The sequence below is a fragment of the Cupressus sempervirens genome, chromosome 6 (assembly GCF_028749045.1).
Source record: "Cupressus sempervirens isolate cs-2001-9-10 chromosome 6, ASM2874904v1, whole genome shotgun sequence".
Taxonomy (NCBI): Eukaryota; Viridiplantae; Streptophyta; class Pinopsida; order Cupressales; family Cupressaceae; genus Cupressus; species Cupressus sempervirens.
The window spans coordinates 392,995,479-393,021,764 of NC_143123.1; the positions used below are offsets into that span (position 1 = coordinate 392,995,479).

The window sequence follows — 26,286 nt, forward strand, 5'->3', positions numbered from 1 at the left end:
CAGAGTGCTTTACATAAGGCTACAACCATTATACATATTGGTCTTTGATGTCCATTCTTATACTATTGGGAACTAAACCTAACTAGGTCCTGTGCATTTTTTGCCTTTTCCTTTGTAGGATGCAACTCAAAAATCACAAGCTTGGAGAAACATGGTGTAGTTTGTGAGGTTACACCCATCGCATAAATATCTGGATACGACAATCATGCTTGGAGAAATTTTTACTTGGCAATGGACGTTGGCAATAGCCTTTTCTTTACTTTTCTTTTTGTGTAGTCATATCTGTTCAAGGATTGTTGATGGTAAATCTTACCGTTAAATTTGGAGGTGTTTCTCACACATCCAATGTATCTTGGTCACACAAAGCTAAGTATTTTAATATTTTTGAGTGCTTCTTTGATAAGTCTTTGGACGTGGGATTGCCATTCATGAATGTGCTCAAGTAGTCTTGCAAGATACTTGTTGGTGTTGCTTTTAGGAAGGTAGCCAAACCACTGCATCAATGCCTATAAGTGAAATTTACTCTTCCTCGTGATGTTATGCTACACATTATATTTGATTATGTTTCACAAAATCATCTTGGAGTGAAACACCTAATCCTCCTAAAGCTTATTCAATATATTATCATTAGAGACTAGGCAAAAATCAAGAATTTTCTAGTGGCATATTTAAATTTCCCTATTGATTACATAAATCACCACTTACCATTCTATGTAAGCATTAGTATCAAATGAGATGCGTAATGTTTATGAGCGTTGAAGTCGATAATCTGTGCTCTTGAGTGCATTATCAGATGATTTGATTTGTGTTGGGGCTTCCCTATTGGTTATCGATATTCATATAATTTAAAGTTTCTACACGCATCTATAGGATATGTCTCTCAAGTTGTCACAAGCTTAAGCATGGCTTTTTTTCCAACTATACTTACTTGGGGGTTAAGTTCTTCGGACCTTGCTTCAGCTTGAGACTTGCTATGGAGCCCTGAGTGAATAAGGGGCTTGGCTCTATGATTATGCTTGATTGACAATGCTTCATACATCACTACCAGGACACCACAAACAAGATGTCCCTTTTGAACTCTTTGGTCATGTTGACTGTCCTGTACAGGTCCATTGTGTGGGGGCCCTCTCTTCTTGAGTTTGATTGGACTTCTGTTGAGAGAGTTCAGAGCCTCCTTCGACACATTATCAGATGTCATTGCTTCACTCCTCACAGTATCTTCACTAGGTTTGGTGCTTATCCTTTTAGGTTTTGGATTATCTTTGATTTGTTTTAGTTTCTCCACTAGCTTCCGGACTTCGCGAATTCTTCTAAGGTTCAACATAGATACTCTTGCTTAGCTTATTGCTCTTTTGGGGCGATTGAAGGGTTTGATTTGGCTAGTAGGGCTTGTCATTGGTTCATTCAGGTCTCTACTCTTCTTTGTTTAGTTGGGATTGAGATGCACTGTCTTCCCCCCTTTCAGTCCTTTTTGGATGCCCCCACTCACCTCCTCTCTCAGCAGGAGCTGAGTGAGCACATTAGGACCAACATCTATAGACAATATACTATCACAACATGGAGTAATTCTCTAGGATGACTTCTAATGAGGATGGCTTTCTGTGCTGAGCACTACATGGGTATTTAGAACTAGATTATTGTGCACCCTTGGTACCTCACTCACCATTGGATTCATGCCATTCAAATATCTTTGAGGTTGTTCAAGGTAGGTTCTCATTGGTTATGTATTTAGACTGACCATTAGATCACTAGAGATGACAAGATTTGTCGCCTTTGCCCACTTGGGGAGGCGGAGACGAAGACTCATTTTGTTTTCACTGCCCCATCTTCTGAGATTAGGGGGAGATTTTATTGCCTATTCAGAGAGTGCAGATCCCTTTCATCTTTCTTAAGATACACTGAGCAGGGGTATCTTGTCCTTTATCTCCAAGAGCACTTGCTACTCTATGATCACACCTTACAACTTTATCTATTGTTGACACAGGCTTTAGACTAACTCATCACCTCCTTCGCTCCTAAGTCTCTTTCCCAAGGGACGAAGTGGTTCCTCAACCATGCTTTTGGTCACATTGGGCTTGTGAGACCTCGTAGAGGGTACACTCGATAGCACCACCCTACCTGTAACGGTTCCTTGAGACGGTAAGGGGCACTACCTCGCCCTCGGAATGTACCCTTTGGTTCAAGACTACTTCTCACTTGTGAGGAGTGCTTAGTCTTTTCTTGGTTTTGTTCTTTTGCTTTCTTGTTATGTTCTTTTTGCAAACACTATTTAGTGCTCCCACTATTGGCAATTTCCTTGTACACTTTTCAATCTCTTAGACCCTTGTGGTCTCTTGGACATTAATAAATTTATCTTATCTTGTACAATATTTTTTCAGTCTTTATGTTTTGTTAGTTTTCATTTGTAACAAGGCTGCTTATAATGGAAGAGAAGGAAAATTAGTCGGATCTTGATTGAATAAGCGAATTCTCTGTTGCTTGTGCACTTTCCATGCAAGAAGTAAATAGTTTACTAATATTCATTTGGTGGCTTCAAATTAGGATAGTGATCGATGTCTGTTCCTCTTAAGGTGGTCATTGTCCTATCCAACTAGAAACAAGGAGTCTATTATCTTTATCAATTAATGTCATGTTCCACCCAATTATGATTATCATACTTAGATAGCAAATTGTGTTGGTAGAAACAAATTAAACTACTTACGATTCTAGTAATTTGCAATTGTTGTTTATTTAATCTAATATCTAATAACCACCTGAAATAATGTAAGCCATGGTTTGGCCAAAAGTGACGAAGAGCCTTTATTCTCATTTATGGACTATTTCTTATTAAAAGTTGAAATGTTGGAGAATAATAAGATTTAATATTAGCACATTATGTCTTGTGGGCTAGTTGTATGGGTACACAAAAAGTGGCACCTAATTCGTCTGTCTATTTGCAGAGTTAGAAGAGGTAAGAGGAGAAAATGTTATAATGGACTCTTAGAGAGTAGAGTAAAAATGTTTAAAGGAACACCCATCTTGTGCATTAGGCGAAAGACTTTGTTAGGCAAAGTAGTGTCCATACTATCTTAGATTTGGATTGAGTCGACAACCCTATCCTTTGAAGAAAGTTATTAATATATTATTCCTATATATGTCCCTGCCATATTGCTACTTGTAGGGATTATTGATTTTCGTGAGTAATATAAATATGTAATAAAAGATCATTTTCTTATTATTTTGAATTTAGAGAAACAAATTGAAAACAAGAAGGACAACCAACCTTCCAAGTTCACGAGAGGTGAAAAGAGACTGGCCTTCATGCTGTTATGAAGTACGCCACCTAGAGTCAATGGACAATGAATCTTGTGTGCTCGTGAGCTAGGAGGTGGAATGGAAGAATGGCTTCCCATGCCCTTGGGCTTGATCAAGGAGGACGACTAGCCTCCAAGGTGAACTAAGGGATGGAAGAGTAGCCCACATTCTACTGTCTTGTAATACAAGGGCGACCAACCTTGGGCTTGCAGTTTGCAAATGTTTCAGTAAATTTGTTAAAGAGATTATTATAGGAATCCACATTGGAATAACTATTTCTTTAATTGAATTTTGATACGAATGATGTTTACATGATATTATGATGCATGCTAATGCTTGGTCAAAATAGATGTTATCTTTGCTTATGGTTTAATATCAATTAGTAGTGACTAATATGGTGTGCAAGACCTAAACCAAGCTTGCAATAGGCATTTCAATTGGTAAACTTATATTCTAAAATGTATTATAGTTTTTTTAATTGCAATTTGGTTCTAGGGCAGAATTGAATATCGAAAAGGGGATTTTATATGCCAAAATAGCTAACCGATGCTATCATTTTTAGTGATTTTTAGATAATCATAGAAAAGCTTGTTCCTCAAAAATGTTGTTAGTGCTATTGACTTCAACTATTAAGAAATAGTAACAGTTTTTAAGTCTTTAAATTTGTCAACCAATTGGCAGCGAAAATTCCTTCTTGTAACAAGCTATTTTTCCTAACCATAAATGACAATTATATTATTATTGAAATTACCTTGCTTTCCATATTCACATGGAAGACAATTTTAATAGATATTTTACATATTCATATGAAAGAGGGTTAACGGCTAAAACAGAATAATTGAATTATCTTTAACTAACAAATGAAAAGAGTAGTCATAACTAACCATTACTAGATGGAAGAGAGATCATTCAATACTATCTAAGTATGAAGAAACTACTTGCAACAATAAACTGAACTTGATTTAATACATAAAAGAATAATACCTGATTATTGTGAAAGCTTAAGAAAGTAGATCTTGACTTTGTCTTGTGTAAGTCCTAGCAATTGGGGGAGAGGAGAAGCATTAATTGTAATAGATTTCCACTATCCATGATATTATATTCATGCTTTTGGGTAAGATTGTGTGTGAGTTTATCAATATCAATGTTTTGGATCATAGTGAATGATCCATCATGAGGATGAGAGAGCTAAGAATGCAAAGCATTGTCATAGGCTTAACCTCCCAACTACAGACCCTAAGTATCCCCACTCAATCTCAATTGAGAACGACCCTCCCTACTTGAGATTAGTCATGGAACACTACTTGTCCTGCCACTTGAGCATCCTGGTGTTAGAGTGTTAGCCATACAACTAGCTAGGATATGGAGTCCTTTCCATCAGCCCATCTATTTGATTGCAAGCTATCCTAACCTCTAGTGATCATAGCAGTAAACATGCCCCTAATCTACCTTGGCTAAGGATTTGTGTGGCCACTTTGTACTTGATCACCCACCATTCAATTTGACAATCAAGACTTATACCTTTTGACCACCATGAGGTGACTCAGTTTAATATATTTGCTTGCTTATGTTTATTTACTGTTTAGTCTAGAACTCATTTTCCACCTTTGTCTTGTAGGATATTTCCCACATTCAATGGTTATCAGCCTACACCCTTCATATTAACTTTGCTGGTCATCCTTGATGAATCCCGATGTGGCTGTCCATGATTCTTGATTAAAATTTTCTTATTATAGACATGATTTCTCTGCCCATCAGGGCCTTTAATAGATATAGAAATAAAGATTCATGGCATTTCATAAAGAATTTCATTAACTCTTTGATGGTGCCTCTCCTTATCTCAGAGGCATATGCATTATGCCCTTGTATAAGAATTGCAGAGAATTGGTATTCTTTTTCAATTATGATAAGTTTTGAAATGAAAGCATGACAAATATACAATTAAAATTAGACCAATTGCAAGTAAGCAACCATACTAGCTAGGTGTGACATATATAAACAATTCATAAAGCATGGATCCTAGTCCATCTAGCTCTTTCCATAATATTATTAACAAACATACATGCAACTAGCTTGAAACTCAAAGCCTTCATTTTCAATAAATGAGTAAAAGGAAGGTGCTGGAAGACACACGACTTGACAATATTATGGAGGAGTGACATCCTTGACTATTGGTATAATCTTGTGATTTGACCTGGCATGACTTCTTGTACAATCCAACCTCCCACTATGGCTGTGATAGCTGGTTGAGGACGAAATATAATAATGCTTGCAATGGCTTGCAGTTGCTAAGGAAAATAAAACTCAGGTAGAGGAATAGAAAGCTGAGAAAATATGGCTGTTGCTAAGAACTAAATTCGCAAGAATGAAAATTATCGCAGGTAAAGAAATAGCAAAATGGTTTATTGTTCGTCATGCATGCTCGATTCACAAGTTAAAATCTCCGGGAAGGAGTTATGAGGAAGATAATTGAGAGGTGGTGAAATATAAGTTACATTCTTTGCTTGAATATTCTAGAACCACAAATAAAAGGCCGATAATAACAAGTGGCCGATGAAAAAAATAATGATTTAGGCTGCTAGAAATAATATAAATGGCCGATGAAAAATAATATTAAAACATTGACATAAGATGGAAATAATAATAACTTTACTCTTCATGTTTTATTATAATGGTACCTATTATGGTTACATAAATTCATGTGTGTATGTGTTACATCCCAATTTTTGGCTCAATTTAAAAATGTTCATATAATTGTCGAGGTTTCATATGAAGTCATCTGACAGGTAAAATTAGTTATGATCATTTGAAATGATAAGATGGCTAATTGTTAGACTTTCATATGAAGATGACATGTTAATTAATCGTTATGATTTTATTATAATGTTACCTTGACATCTGGAAAGTTGGTTATTCATCATGAATTTGTGGGAAGTGAAATGGTGGTTAGCTGCTATGATGGTTTATGAATAATAAATTGTTATAGTAATTGTGATTATATTGAGGAATATGATATTATTGTGGACAGTTTCTTCCTTGCAGGGGTACATTGAAGTGGGAGGGGGGGGGGGGAGGCGGGGCGAGGGTGCGAAGTAGTGGTAGAAAGGAATTGGGCATAGGTGCACCACCTATCATTGGGTAAATAGGTATGAGTCCAAACCACCATGGCTAAGGGTAAATGACTAGGCAAGCCAGAGTATACTTTGGACAATCATGAGCTAATCAGTTATCACATGTCATTAAATAATAATAATAAAATCACTAAGCTTTAACAAAATTGGTTACCTTTATAATTTGAGAACCTTCTGATTGTGCAAAACATGTCTTAATATAACGACACCATGATACCTATATATACTCATACATGTACACATATATATGTATATGTGCGTAAGTTGATTAAGATATATACACCTATTTTGAACGTATACATAAAATACATATGTTTAGGATTTACGCATATATACATGTATTTGTACATACAGGCATGAGTATAGGTAAGTACAATGATGTCTTTATATTAAAACATTGAGTGAAACTTTTATTATTTTCCACTTTGGCTATGGACTTAATATTTTTTCATGAGTGGCACTTTTCTAATTGTCTCATCAGGCCTTATATCCCCGCAATGGCCAAATTAAATGTTATATGTTTACCACTTAAGCCAATGTCTCTTTGTTTTCCTTTGTAACCTCTCCCTGCCACCCTTTTCTTGTTCTTGCCATAACCGAGCATGGTCAAGAAACAAACATATTATGGTGAGTATATTACCCAAGACATTGTAGGTTACATATTTTTCTTTACCAAGCATTGAAGCTTTGTTATTGCAATCATTCTCGGCCATGATAGCTTTGTGAGATAACCTTTCACCGCGTATAGCTCTATGGTTACCTCTATTTGCTACCTATTGTATGATCGCATTAGATAATCATGATCGATCGCATTAGATAATCATGATCGCATTAGATAATCATGATCGTAGTTGATATCATACCACAATCATTGACCGCAACTACCATTTCGTAGTTTACTTTGTGCAAGAGACACTGTATAACGAGTGACAAATTCCTTGTGGGTATAATTTTGCTTTAAGTGTCGTGAGCCAAGAGTGAGGCTCTACAATTGGGAGTCTATTGTCAGCAAGTGCAAGGGACCCCGTTTACACAACAACCACATTCACCAAGAGGCAGTGACATTAACTAGGTTATGCATTTAAATATCTTTTCAAATTTAAAGCAAAAGAAATATCTTATTTTCCCTTGATGATTGTACGTAACCTTAAGTATCAAAGAGCAAGTTATAAAACAAAATATTGATTCCATATTAGAATATTGATTACATACCAAAATAATGATTTCATATTGGAACTAGTAAATAATTGACAAAGCAATTTGAATCTTTTGCCAAGCCATAGGCCCAGGTTAGGAAGAATACATTGGCTGTGAATATATATAATGTTTCAATACCCTTATGGAAGTTAAGTATTATGAATCTTTTGTGAAGCCATAGGCCTAGGTCAGGCAGTAATTGGCTGTGATTATATCATGTCAGGCAGTCACCCTTGACATTCATCTAGAAAGACCAACATGGTCAAGATGAAGGGTGTGTAATGATAACCATTGAACCATAGGTATATCCCTGCATGTTAAAGGAAAGAACAATCAGTAACAAATAAGCAAGTAATAAAAAAGTTTTAAAACCGAGTTAGCTCATGGTAGTCCAATGTTTAGATTTTTTTGTCTAGTTGAGCAATGGGTTGATACTTTAACACTAGGATGTTCAGTGGCTGGACTATGGTGTCCTAGGCCTGATTCCAGGCTAGGGAGGGCCTTTCTCAGTAGAGATTGTGTGGATATTTAAGGGTCCGCGATTGGGAGGTTAAGCCCTTAGCAATGCTTCTCACCACTAGGTGCCAAGACTTGCACAAGACAAAGATATGATATGCATTCAAATATTTTCCACTAACAAGTATTTTACTTTATGAATTTGCAAATTTTAAGTTGAAGATATGTTAGATGGCTAATATCGTTTAATCAATTATTTTCTTTTTAGTTATTCGGTTATAGTTGTTGGTTCTCTTCCGTCTGAATATGTGAAGTAGTCATAAAGTTGTTTGTTGATGTGAGTTTTTGTACCACTACATAACATATTAGCAATTGAACACTTGATATGGAATATCAAGCCCTCAATTCCTCTCTTGAAAAGTTAATACTCATGGGACATGAGAATAACTCCAATGTTCCTTACACCTGTGGATACTCGTTCAGTTTATCGATGTGATTTGCTGGTAATCACGTAGGTGGCCTTACGTTGTTCATTCAAGGATGACTTGGGTTTTTGGTGAGATGGTGATGATTTTGTATGAGTGCCAAGTGATGTTGATGGTGACAGTGATAGTGGAGTATGTAGCGCTAGATAATGTTGAATGCGTGAGGAGGAGACAATAATGCTTCTAATGACTTCTACCTTCCTAACTTTCTTAGAGTGAAATTTGACTATTCAACTACTCGCTATTCTACTCCTACTCCTATGAATGGAAATATTAGCAAATCGACGGGGATTGGATCTGACGAAAGTTAACTAGCGGCTCCACCTCCATAGATGCAATGATTCAAAGGAAAAGAGAACTAATTTACCACACAAGGCTCCCTAACCAGCGACTAAGATGCTAGTGGCCTAGTTGTAGATCCCTATCAAACATTCACTAACATCACCATACAATTAGCCATCTACTTCTACTCTAACAACATGAAATGAAATCCTACTTTAATTTGAGAGATGAGAAGAACCATGCAATACACCAAAATGATCATGTATATCCACCATGCAAGCCACAACAATGAATAGAGAACAATTTTGATAGTATTTTGGCAACAATTCTCCAACATTACTCTCCACAAATGAGAGCAAAATGGCCTTATATAGAGGCCAAAATTACAACCAATGGTAGAGATAAAGAGGCAAAATCGACGATTCAGATTGAATCCTGGAAACCTTAATTAGGGTTGCCACCCCATCGGCCAATGAGAAGATGCCACCTCATCAATGGACCAATAAAAAAAGTGGAAAAGTGGCAACAATGAGAAGGCACCAAAATGGCGGCCAATCAGAATTAGACACTTGTCCTATCTTAGAAGAAAGAGAAATTGCCACTTGGGCTTACATCAAATGATCTTCTAATATAAATCTCCCTTTTTCTTTCGTTCTTTTAGCTAAGGTGATGAACCTAGCTAGCCTTTCGTTGACTTACTCCATGAGAGGGCAAGGTGTACGCTTTTATCTTGAGCTCAATCGATTTTATCATGTTGCTTGCTGCTTGTAGTGTCTTCTCATGGTTGTAATGGAAGTGTCGACGCCTAGGCTGTGATGTGCAACCGCCTTCTGTATCTCTTCTTTGCCAATGGGGGATTGTTCTTCCTTTAGTTTGTCCTTTACCTGTATCATGTTTATTGTATCGACATTGGTATCGGTTATTTGCCTCATTTTCGAGAAGAAAGTTGTTTTGGGCATCATATCCTCTTTGTCTTTTTTAGTGTTTGTTCCCGTAGGGTTCTTGCTTGCACTAACATCTACCATCTTGTCAATCTATGATAGGATGGTGAAGTGGTGGATAATGAATGCAAGAAGAACCAAGGGAGACAATATCTAGACAAGAACGAAAGAAGAAAATCAGCTTAAGGACCCTTTTCAACTCCAAATGATTTGAAGTTATCTTTACTAATAGTCGAGTCTTCTTTTGGATTTTAGGATCAGACTTTGTATTAGGTTTACTGTACCGACATTGGTATCGGTTATTTGCCTCATTTTCGAGAAGAAACTTGTTTTGGGCATCATATCCTCTTTGTCTTTCTTAGTGTTTGTTCCCTTAGGATTCTTGCTTGCATTAACATCTACCATTTTGTCAACCTATGATGGGTTGGTGAAGTGGTGGATGATGAATGCGAGAAGAACCAAGGGAGACAATGTCTAGACAAGAACGAAAGAGAGAAATCCGCTTAAGGATCCCTTTCAACTCTAAATGATTTGAAATTACTTTTACCTATAGTTGGATTTTCTTTTTGAAATTTAGGATCAGACTTCGAGAATTTCAAACCCCTTGCAAATCTTGAGGCTCTAGTTGGAAAAAATCAGAATTTAGTGCTCTCAGAATTGTCCTCCATTTGCCTAAAAAATCAGACTTTCGATCACAATAATCTTCTCCAAACAAAATCGCCCAAATTAGAGCAGAAATTGTAGCTTCCAAGCAAAACTTAGAATTTTGTCTCTCACAAAATTCGGCTCCCTCAAAATTCGGTTCCCACAAAATTTGCCAAGCAAGAAGAGTGTAGATTTGCCCTTAATCATGGAAAATCGCCAAATATAGAGATCTCTACCATGAAGAAATTTGCCAACAATAATGCCAATCTGCCCTAGTTGGAAAAATCACCCAAAGAAGAAGAAATCTGCTCCAAGTCAAAAATCGCCAAACCCCAGGAAGAGGAGGATGGAAGAATGAGGAGACAAGGGGAAGGAGACCCCCTCTTATACCCCATTTGCATGCCCTCTTGAGCTGGCCGACTTGCACCCTGGGAGAGCAAAAAATATTAATTAATGCACAATTCATGGCCCAAATTAAATGCTTAGCTCAAAATTAATTTTTGCCACAATGAAATTTGCATTTCGAATTGTCGGTTAGACCAAATTACAAAAATAAAATAAATAAAGCCTTGTAGATGTTAAATGTTTCCATTTAATGATGATTTAGTAATTAATATATCATTAAAAATTGGATTTTGGCTAGCCAAAATTGATTTTTTCAATTTTAAATTACTAATTTCTTTAAATATTTTAAAATCTTCAAAGCAAATTTAATCCATTTAAAGCCAATTTTTGCAATTTTAATCCAAATCGATTTTCCTATGCAGTTTTAATCTTTTGACAAAAATAAATCATTTCTCTAGAGTCTAAAATTGATTTTCCTATTTGATTTCACTATCACAAAAATTAATTTTTTTCGCCGAAAATTTAAGATTTTCCAAAAAAATTCATATCTAACAAAAAATTTCATTTTTGAAAATTATCCAAATTTATACAATTACACCAAAATTTTCAAAAGAAATCGTCTAAGTACAAATTTTACAATTTTATCCTGCCAAGTGTTGTTCTTTGAAATTTGTCCAGCCTACGGATGAAATCGGTCATTTTGGAAAATCAAGCTTAAAACCGGGTGAAAATGAGTCTACCCCTCCCCTCTGGCCTTGAAGGTGTCCAAGACTTAGAATTCTCAAAAATCAAATCGAATTTTTTTCCAACTCAAAAAATTTGCCAAGGCGATCGAAAAAAAGGGGGTCCCCAAAGTTTTGGGGCGATAGTGTGAAAACTTCACAACATTGTTTTCATGTGATTATGAAAAGTAATGTATCTTTCTTAGTAGAAAAAACCCATTAAGTAATGGTTGGTTACAATGGCAGTTATATTCATCATATTTGTTGATTGAATACTCGTTCAATTGTTAGTTAAGATATTTCAATTAAACTGATTATAACCTTTAATCATTTTCATATGAACATGTTAAATAGCTGTTATAACTCCCTTATCATGCTCATGAATATGAAGTAGTAACTGTATTCGATGTTATAATGGTTGTTAGCTTAGATCCAAAAAAAAGGGTTTCTTACAGTATGTACACATACACATATACACATAATATTTTAAATATATGTATGTACATGTACGAATGTATGTAAGTACTGTGGGTACCATTGTACTAGAACATGTATGATATGGAAGAAGGATTGATCTGATCCTTAAAGGTAACAATTGTTCTTAGTTTGCTCATTTTATTATCTTATTTTGTTGACCTAGTTAGCTCATGGTGGTCACTCGGTATATCCTTGCTTGCTTAGTTCTTTTCCTTGGTTATGGTGGTTTAGACTCATACCAATTGGTCCATTGGCAGGTTGGTGCCTGCATACCCAATTCCCTATCTGGCAATGCTTCCCCCCCTTCATTGCTTTCCTGCAAAAATAATTTATCATGGTAATAACATATTTCCAAATCATTTAATCAAAATCAAATAGTCATATTAGCTAAACCATGCTCCATTTATATAAAATCATAACGGAAACCAATATTTCTACTTCTCATAAATCATAACAATTAACCGACTCTTCCATTTCACATGAAACCATAACGAACAACTAACACTTCATTTTCACATGAAACCAAAATAAATAACAAATTTTAACCAACTAACTCAATTTTTTTTGAAGTCTCAACGGTTATAACGAACATTTTTAATTAAGCAAAAATAGGGATGTAACACTTCTCTTTGTGCGATATAATGCTCAAGTTATCAAAGCTTACGAGACGAGTCCTTGCTTCAGGGATAAGACTTTGATGCCTCCAATAAGAACCATTTTTGCTCTTTAGGCCATTAGTAATGATGCTAGTCTCCTTCCATAATTAGAATTCTCACATGATTGCATACACCTGGTTTGAAACCCATTGTCCATCCTTTTACATTTGCCACAATATTGGTGTTAACATTAGTACAGTAAGTACCAAGTACTAGAATGTTTCTAATTGCTTGATTGCCCTGTCTTATCGTTAGAAGTGCCATCAACATTTAATTTAAACCATCTTAAATGAGGGTACGTACAAGATCATGATTTCCATTTTCTTTCGTTAGAATTGAATCACAGAACTTTCTGATGTCCCCTTTTCAGGGCACATCTTAATAATAAGGATTAATATAAAATAAAATAATTCAATAATGAGAAAATATAATCAAATTATATTAATTGGATTAAATAAACAATAACATATTATAATAGAAGACCATATTACTAAAAAGGTCACATGATATTAGTAAAAATAAATATAAATGAACAATAATATTTATTATGAATAAATTATTAATAATAAATAATTATACCCTGAACAAAAATAACACAATAGAATTTCATCCCAAGGGCCACAATATGGAGTTTCCCATTCTGTCGATCATAGCACATAGAGATATCCAATATGATGGGGTTGACTTTTTAGACAATGGGTAAAGGAAATCAATAATATTTTAAGAGCAAATTCATGGCTGGGCATCCAAGCTACTAACGCAGATATATCATACCTATCGTCAAATATCTTAGCTAAGTTGATGGTCCTAACCTATTATTGACTAAGGACTACTGCCTATAGTATAGTTTATAATTACAGTTTAATCTATGTGCTAAAAACTCCCCACAATGACACAATAAGTGCAAGATCACTAATTACAGGGATTTTTAACTGGACGACATTTGTATATTGGAAGCAATAAACTACTGTTTGACAATATATTGGATAAAATATCTAAATGGACGTGTTGACTTCCTATTATCAAATGACAGTGATTATACAAAGCATTGATAATAATCACACCTTGTATTAGACACAAAAATTAACAATACATTGATCTTTATAAACCTAAAAACAATGATAGACTGTCATTATGGTAAGAAGAGTCGTAGCAAAGAGCAGAAATGATCTGCATAGAAAGTAAAATGATAATTATATACTCAGTTCAGACAGTGGGGATGACAAGAGGCAATGTTTTGAATTGAAGGCAAACATATATTATTGTGCACTAAATCATGGAAGTTAACTAGCGTGAATAGAAGTGGTCCATTAGATTATGTATAACAGCAATGAATGAATGAACTTTGAAAGATAATAACTAATATAAAAACGTATGATAACAATTATTAAACACCAAATATGAAGACAACAGAAGGATGCAATCAGGGGAACGATTTGGTATGAACTTAAGAGGACTATGAGGAGAAGCAATGGATAAGATGTATCCCTTAACAGCTACAGGTTGCAACTACTCATCATTGTATGATATATTAAGGGATTCTCAATCATTCAGTGAACCATTGAACTTGTTTTTAGGACAGGCATCCAACTTATATTATGCTTTTGAAGTAACTACCTTTTGAACCAAAGGGATGAAATATAATTCATGCATTCGAATCAAACAACAGAGAAACTATAAAGGGACAGTGCTCAGAACTGTAGTCCTTATTCCAGAAGGATCGAAACAAAGAGTAAAAATACATCATCAAACAGCAACACTAAAACAATATGCTTAATATTATGATACTAACCCAATTCGCGAATGAGAAGGAGATATATAACTCAACAAAATACACTTCAGCAGGGAATACCAATCCAGTCAATTGGAAGATAAAAAGAACATTCCATTAAAGGATCAAATCAGATTATGGTCAGTGTACGTAAGAACAGTTCAGCACGATCCCTTAAATTACCTTTAGATCTTAAAGGCGATGAACTGCATAGAACAGGAGTTAGATGACAGGAGAAAAATGGTTGGCTAGTCTGGGAGTATGGTAAAACATTAAGAGTCTGATACAGTAAAGCCTCAGTGTACCTGTAGATTAATACTGAACCAAATATATATATATTCATTCTAGGGATGTGAGCATAAAGATCATATGGATATGGGTTTGTTTGAGGAAAGCATTGGTGAATAAGTAAGTGGAAGGGTGAATTAAATAATTACAGAGAGAATTTGTAGAGAGGAACTGATAATTAAATAATGCAAAAGATAAGATATAAAATAAACGTAGAATACTGCAATTTACTTATTCGAGATCTACACTTACATTATTTGCAGGAGACATAATCATAAGGTTATAAGCAGCAAATATAAGAAGGGTCACTTTGCATGGTAATCTTCTATACTTGGCAAAATAGATAACATTGTAGACCTTGAACTAGATATAAATTTGTCTATATGATCAACTTATCAAAGCTATAGAAAATTGATTAAGTCAAAGATAGCAAAGGGCACTGAGAATAGACAATTGACCAATTATTGACCTCATATGAGCAGTTCATGAATTTATAGTGGAAATTTGATGGTAACTTAGGATGAGTATAAGGATCCAAATGAGTCGCTCCTTAATTCAAAAGTATCATCGAAGTGGGACATTATAGTGGTATCAAAGCATGATCTTGCCATCCCTCATGGTTAGAAATAAAACAAGGAAGCATTCAAATATGAGACCGAAATCTGAGATTTGAAATTATGGGCTAACATTGGTATATCCAAATCATTTTCTACAAGATGGTCTTGTTGACCCTATTGTAACCTATTGTAGAAACCCAGGACAACTCTGATACACCTTGTGAAAGCTGGATGGACAAAATAAACTAAAATGGAAAAATATTCAATGTGCTGCGGCACTAATATATTTCATTAACCATTTTATCCATATCAATAACATTACAAGATGCCTCTATTTATAGAGGTCTTTGATTGTTTCCGGAAACAACTAAACTAACCAACATAGAACAGATAGACTTTTTTAGAAATATCTAAACATAAATGACTTCTAGAACTTTACAAACTTAAATATTAATTTGACCTAACCCTATTCGGTAATCTAGAAATTTCTAGAATCCTCTAGTATGATTTTACAATTTCATTTGAGGGGGAAATTACACATTCCAACATTCCCCCCTAATTTCAACCTCAAGTGTTGTTGCATACGAATCCAAATCCTTTCTTTTGCCTGATGCCAAAATGCTATTTTCCAATAATCTTCATATCCGTCAATTTCTTCATGAATAGTGTCTTCCAAGGCTGCGACCTTTAATTTCTACAAACATTTTGTTAGCAATTGGTTGGAACTTTTACCAACGATTTCCTCTTTTCACAGGATCTACTGATAATTGCCGGTGACAAATGGTGATAGGGTTCTCCAAATAACCTTGCTCTACAAAATTAAAAAATCTCTTTGCTGTCACAAATGATGACAAACAAATTCCCTCCTTCTTCAACTATATTAGCTGCTTCTGTCAAAACAGGTGACAAGATTCTCCTAGTTAATTTGGCTTTGATTCTTTTGTCGCAAATGGTGACATGATTTTCTTAACCTTGCTCTGATGCCACTTGTAGAAACCTAGGATAGCTCTAATACACCTCGAGAAAGGTGGATGGACAAAATAAACTAAAATGGAAAAATACTCAATGTGCTACGACACTAATATATTTCATTAACCATTTTGTCCATATTGATAACATTGCAAGATGCCTCTATTTATAGAGGTCTTTGATTGTTTTTGGAAACATCTAAACCTATGTTCCCCCAAGTTTCCGGTACGGGTTTTCGGGACGGCAATTTTTTTTGGCAATTTTGGGGACGGGAAACGGGGACGGCTATATATATAGGGAAATTTTAAAATATACATTGAAATTTGCAAATATACATGTCAGTCATATGAAACTAAGCACAAATTATGTCATTTAAACATTATAGAATCATAACATACAACATTTGAATGCCATCTAGGAAATAATATCCGATTTTAGTACCCAATTGTAAAAATGCATATCAATATCAGTGAACATTGAACAATGAACATTAACAATTGTCAATATCTTAATGTCATAATGATAAGCATGATAAATCTGAAAATCAAAATCAAAATATGCCCAAAGCTATAGGCTCAAAAGGTAGAGGGCTGTCATAAAGTAATAAGTATCAAATTATCAATGTATCATAATCATGTTCATGTTCAACATAAAAAGCAAAACTTAAAAAAATGAAGCAGACTGCTGCTCTTATTTTGCCTCTACTGCCATGGCATCAAAATCAGAGTCCTCACTATCATCCTCCATAGGAAGCGTAGTCTCATCTAATGGAACCCCAACCAATCTTGGTGCTGTGTCATCCTCATCTATCTGGGCCACATCCTCAGGCTCAACATCCCATTGCAAAGTTGGTGTCTGCTTGTACTCTGGAGTTTGATGATTGGCAAGTCGAAGAGCATGATGCACTGTCACTAGCTTCTCCGCTCTTTTAGAGGTAAGTCTATTCCTCTTTATAGAGTGGATATATGAATATGTGGACCAATTCCTCTCTGTAGCTGAGGAACTAGCAACCTGTGAAAGGAGGCGATTGGCAAGTATTTTTAACTCAGGTGTATCTCTCCCATGCTAGGTCCACCATCCAATAGGATTTTTCTGTGCCAAAACAACTCTATCCAACCTTGCTTGTGGCTTACGCAAGTTTGGGCCACAAAGGTTGTTGAAGTCAAGGAACTGTGCACGAAGAGTAGAGGCATCTTGCGCTGAATACATCTTATCAATTGCTCTTGTGAAGCCATCCAAAACCTCAGGATCATCACATGGGAGGCCCCTTCCACCCAACTGTGCATACCATTTGGGATTTAGAGCAAAGGCTGCCATATGAAGCGGGGTATTCATCATGTTCCACCTCCACGTCACAATAGGCCTACTATGCTCCTCATAAAAGCCCAATGCAGGATCCTTTGCTGCAACAATTCTCTTCATCTTACCCAACATGCTGTCAATAGTCTCATAGATCTCTCCCAAACTAAGAGCATCAGTATCAGCATATCTAATGACATCAACAATGGGTGCTATGACAGAGCAAATATATCTGCAAGATCAAGATGCCAACAAAAAAAAAAATTAGAATTAGAATTTTAAGACTATTAGTAGGAAAATCAGCAAACAAAAGACTAATAGTAAATTTAAAAATCAGCAACTTACTTCATTGTGGACCACCAACTCTCATCAAGGATCCTTTGCCTCACCATTTTTCCTGCAGAGGACTTAGAATGAGGCCATTGTCCCCACTCTGGATTCACCATCATCAATTGAAGGGCCTCATACACCTCAATCATCCTCTCCATCAAGATGAAATATGTGCAATACCTATAGCAACAATTAAAAATTGAAAATTAAAACTTAAACATTAATGATTAAAATTTAAAACTAAAAGCATTACATGTAAGTAAACTTATAAATAATTTTTTTAGATAACTTAAAGTTAAAAAAAACTAAAAGTAAACTATAATTATAATTGACATACCTTGTCTCGGCTGGTTTGAGGAACTCCTTCTTAGAGAAGGACCTAAATAGAGCAAGTGAAGTGTGGTGGTTGCAAATAAACATATACACTTCTCTAGCTTCTAGCACCGCTTGTTTCAACCAATCAATCTTCCCTATGTCCTTTAATGCATTGTTTAAAGAATGAACACAACAAGGGGTTCAAAATATGTGCCTATAAGCACCCTCTATCATCAAACCAGCTGATTTGCACACAGGTGCAGAATCTGTGATAACTTGCACAACACTAGATGACTTAACCTCCTCTATGGCATCTTGCAAAATGGTGAATTGGAATTCTGCATCCTTCTTTTTTCCTGAGCAAATTATGGCTCTCAAAAAATAAGAGCCAACAGGGGATGTGACAATGATATTGATGAGTGGCCGATGTCTAACATTGGTCCACCCATCCATCACAACAAAGCAGCCCGTCCTAACCCAAGTGCGTTTCATATCCTCAAATAACAAAGCAACCTTTGAGTACTCTTCATCTACGATAGTGGTTCGTAGCTTATGCTCACTAGGGGGTACAAATGAGGAATTTATGCTCAAAATGTCTTTCACCATTTTTTTATAATAAGTGAATGGGCTGCATTATATGGGATACCATTAGCAACAAAGAATCTACCAATGGATGCTTCACACTTTTCCTTTGCCTGTGCATTAAACATACTTTCCACCTAGCTCTTCTCACCACTACTCATCTTTCTCTTCCCTCTAGACCCAGTAGGGTTGCCACTAGTACCAATGGCGGATGACATATGCCTAGATGATTGTGAGGGAATAGATGGTGATGTCACTGTCAAATTTTGCCCCTCCATTTCAGCCTCTAAGCGCAATCTTTGGCATTCTAATTTTTGTTCATCAGTCAAGTTAGGACAAGCTTTGACTCCTTGCCATGAAACACCTAAAAAATGTGGCTTCACTCTTGTATAGCTGCCCCTAAAATCATCAAGACAAACATGGCAATCCCACACCCTAGTCCCTCCCGAATTCTTTTTATCTTTTGGCCGAGGTGTGACATATTGGAGAAGAGGTTTTTTCCTATTGAAAGGACCTTTTGCAAAATTCTTCATAATGGCGGAAGGGCATTTAAACAAATCAGCTTTAGGATCGGATTTTTGCTTAGTGTCACTACTAGCAACATCAACCCCTACATTTTCTTCTTCACTACTACTACTCGTACTCCCACTGCTGCTCATTGTGTTTAAATATGCAATAGATATATGTGTTGAAACAATGAAAAAATAAAAAAAATCAGACTTTGCAAGCTGCAAATTTATTTAAAAAAGGATAGATGGAAGCATAAAGAGTTTTATACATACTTGGTGGACAAAATAGAAGATCAAACCCTTGGTCAAGCTCTTGGAAGCAAAAATATTACCTCCTCTACTTGCAAAATGAAAACTCCAGCCGGCTGCAACATAAAATGAAAACCAAACATATGTTAAAACAACTTAAATGTGTGGAGTATTAACATTTTAGGGCTTTTGGAGGAGTGGGGCCCACTAGCCGACCAAGATGGAGGCTTTTAGACATTTTTTTAATGATTATTTTTTAAAGTTTCATGCACATAAAAAAGGGGGACAGCTGGCCATACCCGGTACAGTCGGGGGATCGCTAGACGTCCGCTTTTTGTACTGGGTACGATTGGCTGTCCTCTTTTTGTCCTCCCTGCGTCCTCGAGTTTTCAAAACGTCCCTGACAAAAAATGGATTTTTGGGGACAGCTAGGGGACATCCCATACCTGTCCCCCCGTCCTCGAGACGTCCCTGTCCCCGAAACGTCGGGTTTTAGGTTGGGTACGCGTCCTCGAAATGTCAGGTTTTAGGCTGGGGAACATAGATCTAAACTAATTGACATAGAACAAATAGACTTTTTTGGAAATATTTAAACAAAAATGACTTCTAGAACTTTACAAACCTAAATATTAATTTGACCTAACCCTATTCGGTAATCTAGGAATTTCTAGAATCCTCTAGTGTGATTTTGCAATTTCATTTGAGGGGGAAATTACACATTCCAACACCTATGGTAAAACATATTGTCAATTAGTGACAAACCACTTAAACTATCCAGGAAGGTTGATTAATACTGCAACTGAGCTTTACATCAAGGAACAAATTTTAGTGTAGCACGAGCAGATGAAGGTATACTGTGCTAACCAAGCTCACAGTATAAACCGAGCTATTCACTATTATTAGTGGGAAACAGGCTTTGTGTGTGAATTGAGTTCACAGAGTTAATTGAGCTCTTTGTGTAAACCGAGCTAGCCATATCACCTGAGTTCCACAGTGTTACCCAAGCTTTCAGTACTAACCGAGCAACAATGTTACTTGAGCTCACTGCATTGCCCGAGTGTCAGCAGAAGATCAAAAGCATTGTATTGCCCAAGAATCAATTTTGAGCCGACTTAAAGGTATATTTGGTTTTTATGAAAGGATCTTATTCAGAAAATCAAATTGCATTACAGAGATCATCTTGCTGATTCATCTAATAGGTGCATCAGTCAAATCCTTTAACCAGGAGGACCTAACAGTCTTATGCTAAGTCTCTTAACAGAGCAGATACTTCATTGTATTGTAAAATCTTTTTGCAAGGTGGACCTAGCAGTCCTTCATACTCCTAATAGAGTAGATCACCAGAAGTGATCAATTATAAGCCCTAACTAGGCCAACTTTATTACTGCAGTAGTGAAGCTTGTGGGTGACATCACCACCCTAGTTTTACCTTCTACTTGGGAGGGTTTTTGGGTTACTATATCTTGTGTCAAAAGTGTTCTGGTGTTAATTTCTTTATTGCTTTATGTTCATGCATGGAAGTAGATTAGAAAATATAAGAAAGTAAAGCTGAAGTAATCTAAGTGTGAAAAGTTTTATTGGTTCTTGATTCACCCTGCCTCTCTGTCACTTGCTTATCTTACATTTCCAATAGGTCCTAAATCTTATATAGAAAGAAATCCTTTCAAGCTAAATTATGAAGAGAGAGGCACTTGTAAATCACCTGAAAGGAGAGGGTCAAGTTAAGAGGGAAATCACCATGGGAAGCATCAACGAAATTAGATCTGACTCTTTAAGCATCTAAGAAGGTAGAGAGACATTGTCTAAGTGGCCAAAAGAGACCAAAAAAGAAGACAAATATTATTGTGGTGATAAGTATGAGCTATGTAAAATATTTAAAGAGGGCATTTGTGATATATGTCGAGATTCTTGAAGCGAATCCAGAGACCCAAGAAATTTTTTCTAGAGGGCATTTTTGAATTTCTCATTGAGAGCATTCATGGTGAATGTCGACCATAGAGGGCATTCTTGAATGTTGACCACAATGGGCATTCTTTATATATTTCGGCCATAGTGGGCATCCTTGAATGTCGGCCATGGAGGATATTAGTGTGAATGTCGGTCATGAAGGACATTCGTGTGAATGTCAACCATAGAGGGCAACTTTGAATGTCGACTTATTTGAGATTTATACTTAAAGTATTTACAGAAGACATTATAATAAAGTTACAAGCAACAAATATAAGAAGGGTCACTTTGCATATTAATCTTCAATACCTAGCAAAATAGAGAGCATTATAGACCTTGAACCAAATATAAATTTGCCTATTTGATTAACTTATCAAAGCTATAGAAAATTGATTAAGTCAAAGATAGCAAAGGGCATTGATAATAGTCGATTGACCAATTATTGACCTCATATGATCAATTCATGAATTTATAGTGGGATTTTGATGGCAACTTAGGATAAGTATCCAAATGAGTCTCTCCTAAATTCAGAGTCGTAGAAGCAGGAGAATTCGCTTCTTGTTTTTGACGATTTTTTGGAGAGTGCAACTTTGAGAGCACACGTTAATGATCTTCTCCCTGTTGATTTTTCACTAGAAGTGAAAGTTCACAACACAATAAAAAAATAGAGGACACCACATTGGATTACCTTGGGAAAACTCTCCAACTAGAGGGAGAACAAACTGACCACAAAAAAAGCAGTAGTTTGAATTTACAATACACAAAACTGACTCTACAAATAATAAGCAATTGGCGATAACAACTTGTTATTCATTGTCCATAATCACCCTTTGAGACAATAAAAAAGCGTAACATATATGATCTCTGCAAAACAAACAAAAAATGTTGTCTATATACAATTGTCCTAGCCAAAACCATGAACATGTTGGGAATGTGAAATGTCGAGAAGAAGAAAGAACATCATGATGCACATGAAGAGATGGACTCTTCATTGTCTTTGACAATAAAGAGTTTGTCGTTATAAATACAATGGTGCCAAAACACATGGATCTTTATTGACTTCAAGCGATTGAGAATATGAAAGAATAAAATCTTATCAATATCTTGAATAGATGGAGCACATGAAAGGATAATTGCTGTTACAGAGACAACTATATCAGATATGAGAGAAATATATCTCCCAAAGCTAGGGAGGTATCTTTCCAAAAATCCATGTTGTGGAATCACTCAACGTGAAACCCTTGGCTACATCTATTCGTGGAAAACTATTTGTCACAAAATCTCTCTGATAACGTCATGAAATCACCCAACATGACGTCCACCATGGCTACTCCCATGTGTGGAAAAAACATATAGACAAGTTCTCATCATAGAATCACTCAACGTGATGCCATTAGGGAATCTCTTAACATGATGTCCACCTTGGCTCCCATGAGTGGAAAGAGTAACATCTCTCATGGGCTTTCACATCATATTTCTCTATTTCAAATAAATTTGCATTTTAGCACAACCTCTCTTGGCCTTTTGCCTCGTATTTCTTTTTGATAAATAAATATGCATTTTAGACAACATCTCTCAATGGCTTTCACCTCATATTTCCCTATCTCAGAGAAATATGCATTTTAGCACATAGTAATGATCATTGATATTGAGAATTCCTCTCAGCAAGGGCAACATTCTTAGTAACTTTTTCCAGTGGATCTTTATAGAATAGAATTCAACACAAAAGCATTTTTTACAGAGCTCTTTTAGCAAAGAAATAATCGAAGGCTCTTTTTATAGTGCAATATGCTAAACCAAAAGGTGCATTGATTGCAGTCGACAATTAAACCTCTGTAGATTTCAAAATTTATCCTCATGATCCAAGAGTATTTAACAGCTCTGTAGGTATCACATTTCACTTGAAACTGTTGGGTAAAAGATCACTAAATTTATCCTATCAATGGTAACTGTTGTCAGATAAACTTAGCATCTCAGAAGTTACTTGATATTTACAGCTTTTTATGATGAATTTACAACCCACCCAAGTTCCTATCACTCTGATGAGTTGGAAGTAGTGGGAATACAACATTAGTAACAAGGTGGTGTGTAAGGGATAAGGTTCTGCAAAGAGTGAGTTGGAAGATTTCTCCTGTAAGGAGACCCTGAGCCACGTGAGGGACCCTTCCAATACCCTTGCTGCTAATCCCCCTTCCCCCCTCGACCCCTGCAAAATACTTTCAACCCTATACCACTTATGTCTCCTCTACTTGAGCAATGTTGTAGTGGATAGTCTGGGTAAAGGTAAAACGGGTGGTGGTTTGGTTGCTTCCCTTAAGAATCCAATTACCATCCTCGACATGTCCGCGATGAAGGAGGAGATGGCCGTCTTGAGTAACCGCATGAACTGTCAGCAAGTTTTTCCTGAATATAATGCATGCCTTTGCTACCACCCTCTGTCTGTTGCAGGGTAAAGTTTCTAGTTGTGACATTTCTCAGAAAGAGGATGCTAGCTTTTTAAGTTCCTAAACGAGGAGTGAGCAGATATTTTGCTGTCCAAGAGGCTGGGTAGAGGAAACTAATGTTGTTGCCTATGTGGTGCTTCGTTAACAAGTCTGCTAGTCCTTTAGGCTGTTTCAATTTTGTTTTGGTTCTGTTAATACTGGTTAAAGCTTAGACTCTTGCCTTGCGAGGCACATTATGCTGTTTAATCTCTATTTACGGTTGGTTTTCTGTACTATTGTGCTGGTTATTTTGATCAATGATTTTGATAACACGTGGCTGCCTAATACCTTTAGAAACTTGGTTTTGATAGAGGAAGGTCTATGATTTTGAATCTAAATTTTTATACTCTTGTTGCCGTTAATGTGCTTTTAAGAGTGCTATGATTGTACCCTTGCTGTTGCTTATTTAAAAAACGATGCGACGTGTAATAACCTTTTCCAGCAGATCTTTTTAGAAAACAATTTAACACAAGAAAAATTTTCACATTTGTTTTTGAACGATGGCTTGAGTGTCCTTTCTAAAGTGATTGTTGGCTCAAGATCTCCATAATTTGGAAGGATAGTTTAGCATACAATTCATCTCTTCTTTGTATTGATCTTTTTTATTCTTTTTTGAAAAACATGCAGTGAAACTTGTGAATATTGATAAATACTTGAATATGTTGTTCCTCAAGCACAAGAAGTTGCCTCCTTCGAGAATTCAGTCCATTATTCATATGATTTTTTTTTGGATTTTCCTTCTCTTAGAGCAGTGCAACATTACATTGAGACAATGCAACCAATTGCACCATGGATATTGTTTTTCAGAAAATAGACCATCTTATTTGCATACTTCTCAAAAACACTTCATGGATTGGTTAAAGCATTTTACTAATGAAGGTGCTATGTCCTCGGTATGCCAGTAATTCTGCATACTTATTGTCAATGCCTTATGTTTTTGAATTCACAGTCTAAAATTTGAGAACCATTGAATTTTATGGGATTTTGAACTGAAAAGGCGACTCTCCTATTATTTAAAAAATGGGGACAGCTAATAGAGTACTTCCTATCTTCATTGTTCTTCCTTGCTAGTTTTTGCATATACATAATATCCAATTTATTCCATATTAACATTGGAAGGAAATTTATTCTTCAGTTCCACATTTGGACTGACTCACACATGTTTACAACAACCTAGAGCAGTGAACCAAATTTTATTTTGGTTAGATATTAAGAGATGAATTACTGTACAAACTAAATTAGATTGTTGTGTTAATATGTTTAACATGTCTTATAGCCATAAGAGAGTTATTCCACTCACCATAAGGCAGTAATTTTGGCGAATCCAAAAATCTGCAGCTTATATATATATATTTATATTTTTTTGGCCTGCTACGAGGAAGCATGTGGTAACTCTTGGAGAACAAATCTTTTTTGTTTTATACTGTTTTTATCCATTACAGGAAACAGGATTATAGATGCTTTGTAAGCTACTGAGTTTCTTTTCCAGTATACATGATTTTACCCCGACTTTACTAATAATCATATTGTGATGCTAATTTCCATTATCGCTTTTGGACACCCTACAAAAGCTTCAAGGTTGCTATTTGAAGTTTTTAACATCCTTCCATCCTCATATTAGTGGTTACATTAAGGTAGCTAACCACTCCCTTGTTTAAACTCTTCGCATCTATTGCAAAGAAAATTAATTTTGGGCTAATTATGTTTATTCTTTGCAGCATAGTTACAATAGGATTTATCCATGTCTTTTCTAGATTTTCCATTTGAGGTTTGTTTAGATTACCAAACACTTGCTCTTTGTTTGATTCTAATCTTTTTCCACAACTTGTTGATTTGATTACTGTTGTGACCTTTTCACACCATGACCCCATTGCAAATGGGGATCCCTTCTTTTTTGCTCGTAGTTGTTAGGTTTGCCAAATTTTGGCATTGCATTGTGCAATTTAGAGCTTTAAAAGATAGAGGGATAACTCAGATGCCAAATGTCCCAGTCGTGATTATAAAGTGGGAACATTAAAATTGAAGTTTGTCGGGCCATGTTATAATGGGTTGAACATAAAATCCTAAGTGTATATAAAGTTTGGCTAGTCATTTAGTCCAAAATTCAGTATAAAGGCTTATTTAATGCATAAGGACCTAATATCCTTATAAAAATTGATTTTCCACACTGACAATGGCTAAAATCCTAAAGAAAATCAAACTTTTCTTAATGAAAATACACAAAATCCGGACCATAGATAAATTTCCCTTCATATTTTGGCCAAAATCTGGGCTATACATGAATTTTCCTTATTATTTTGATAGTTTCAGAAAAAATTCAAGTGTTAAGAGGTCAAAATCCAAGCATACCATGAAT

At 35.7% G+C, this 26,286-nt stretch overlaps 1 protein-coding gene across 1 annotated transcript in view; it reads left to right on the forward strand.

The window, feature by feature from the left end:
* Positions 1-26,286, forward strand: part of LOC149552715 (Rho GTPase-activating protein) — a 58,566-nt gene that overhangs the window by 16,392 nt on the left and 15,888 nt on the right. The gene's annotated exons all lie outside the window — the stretch shown is intronic.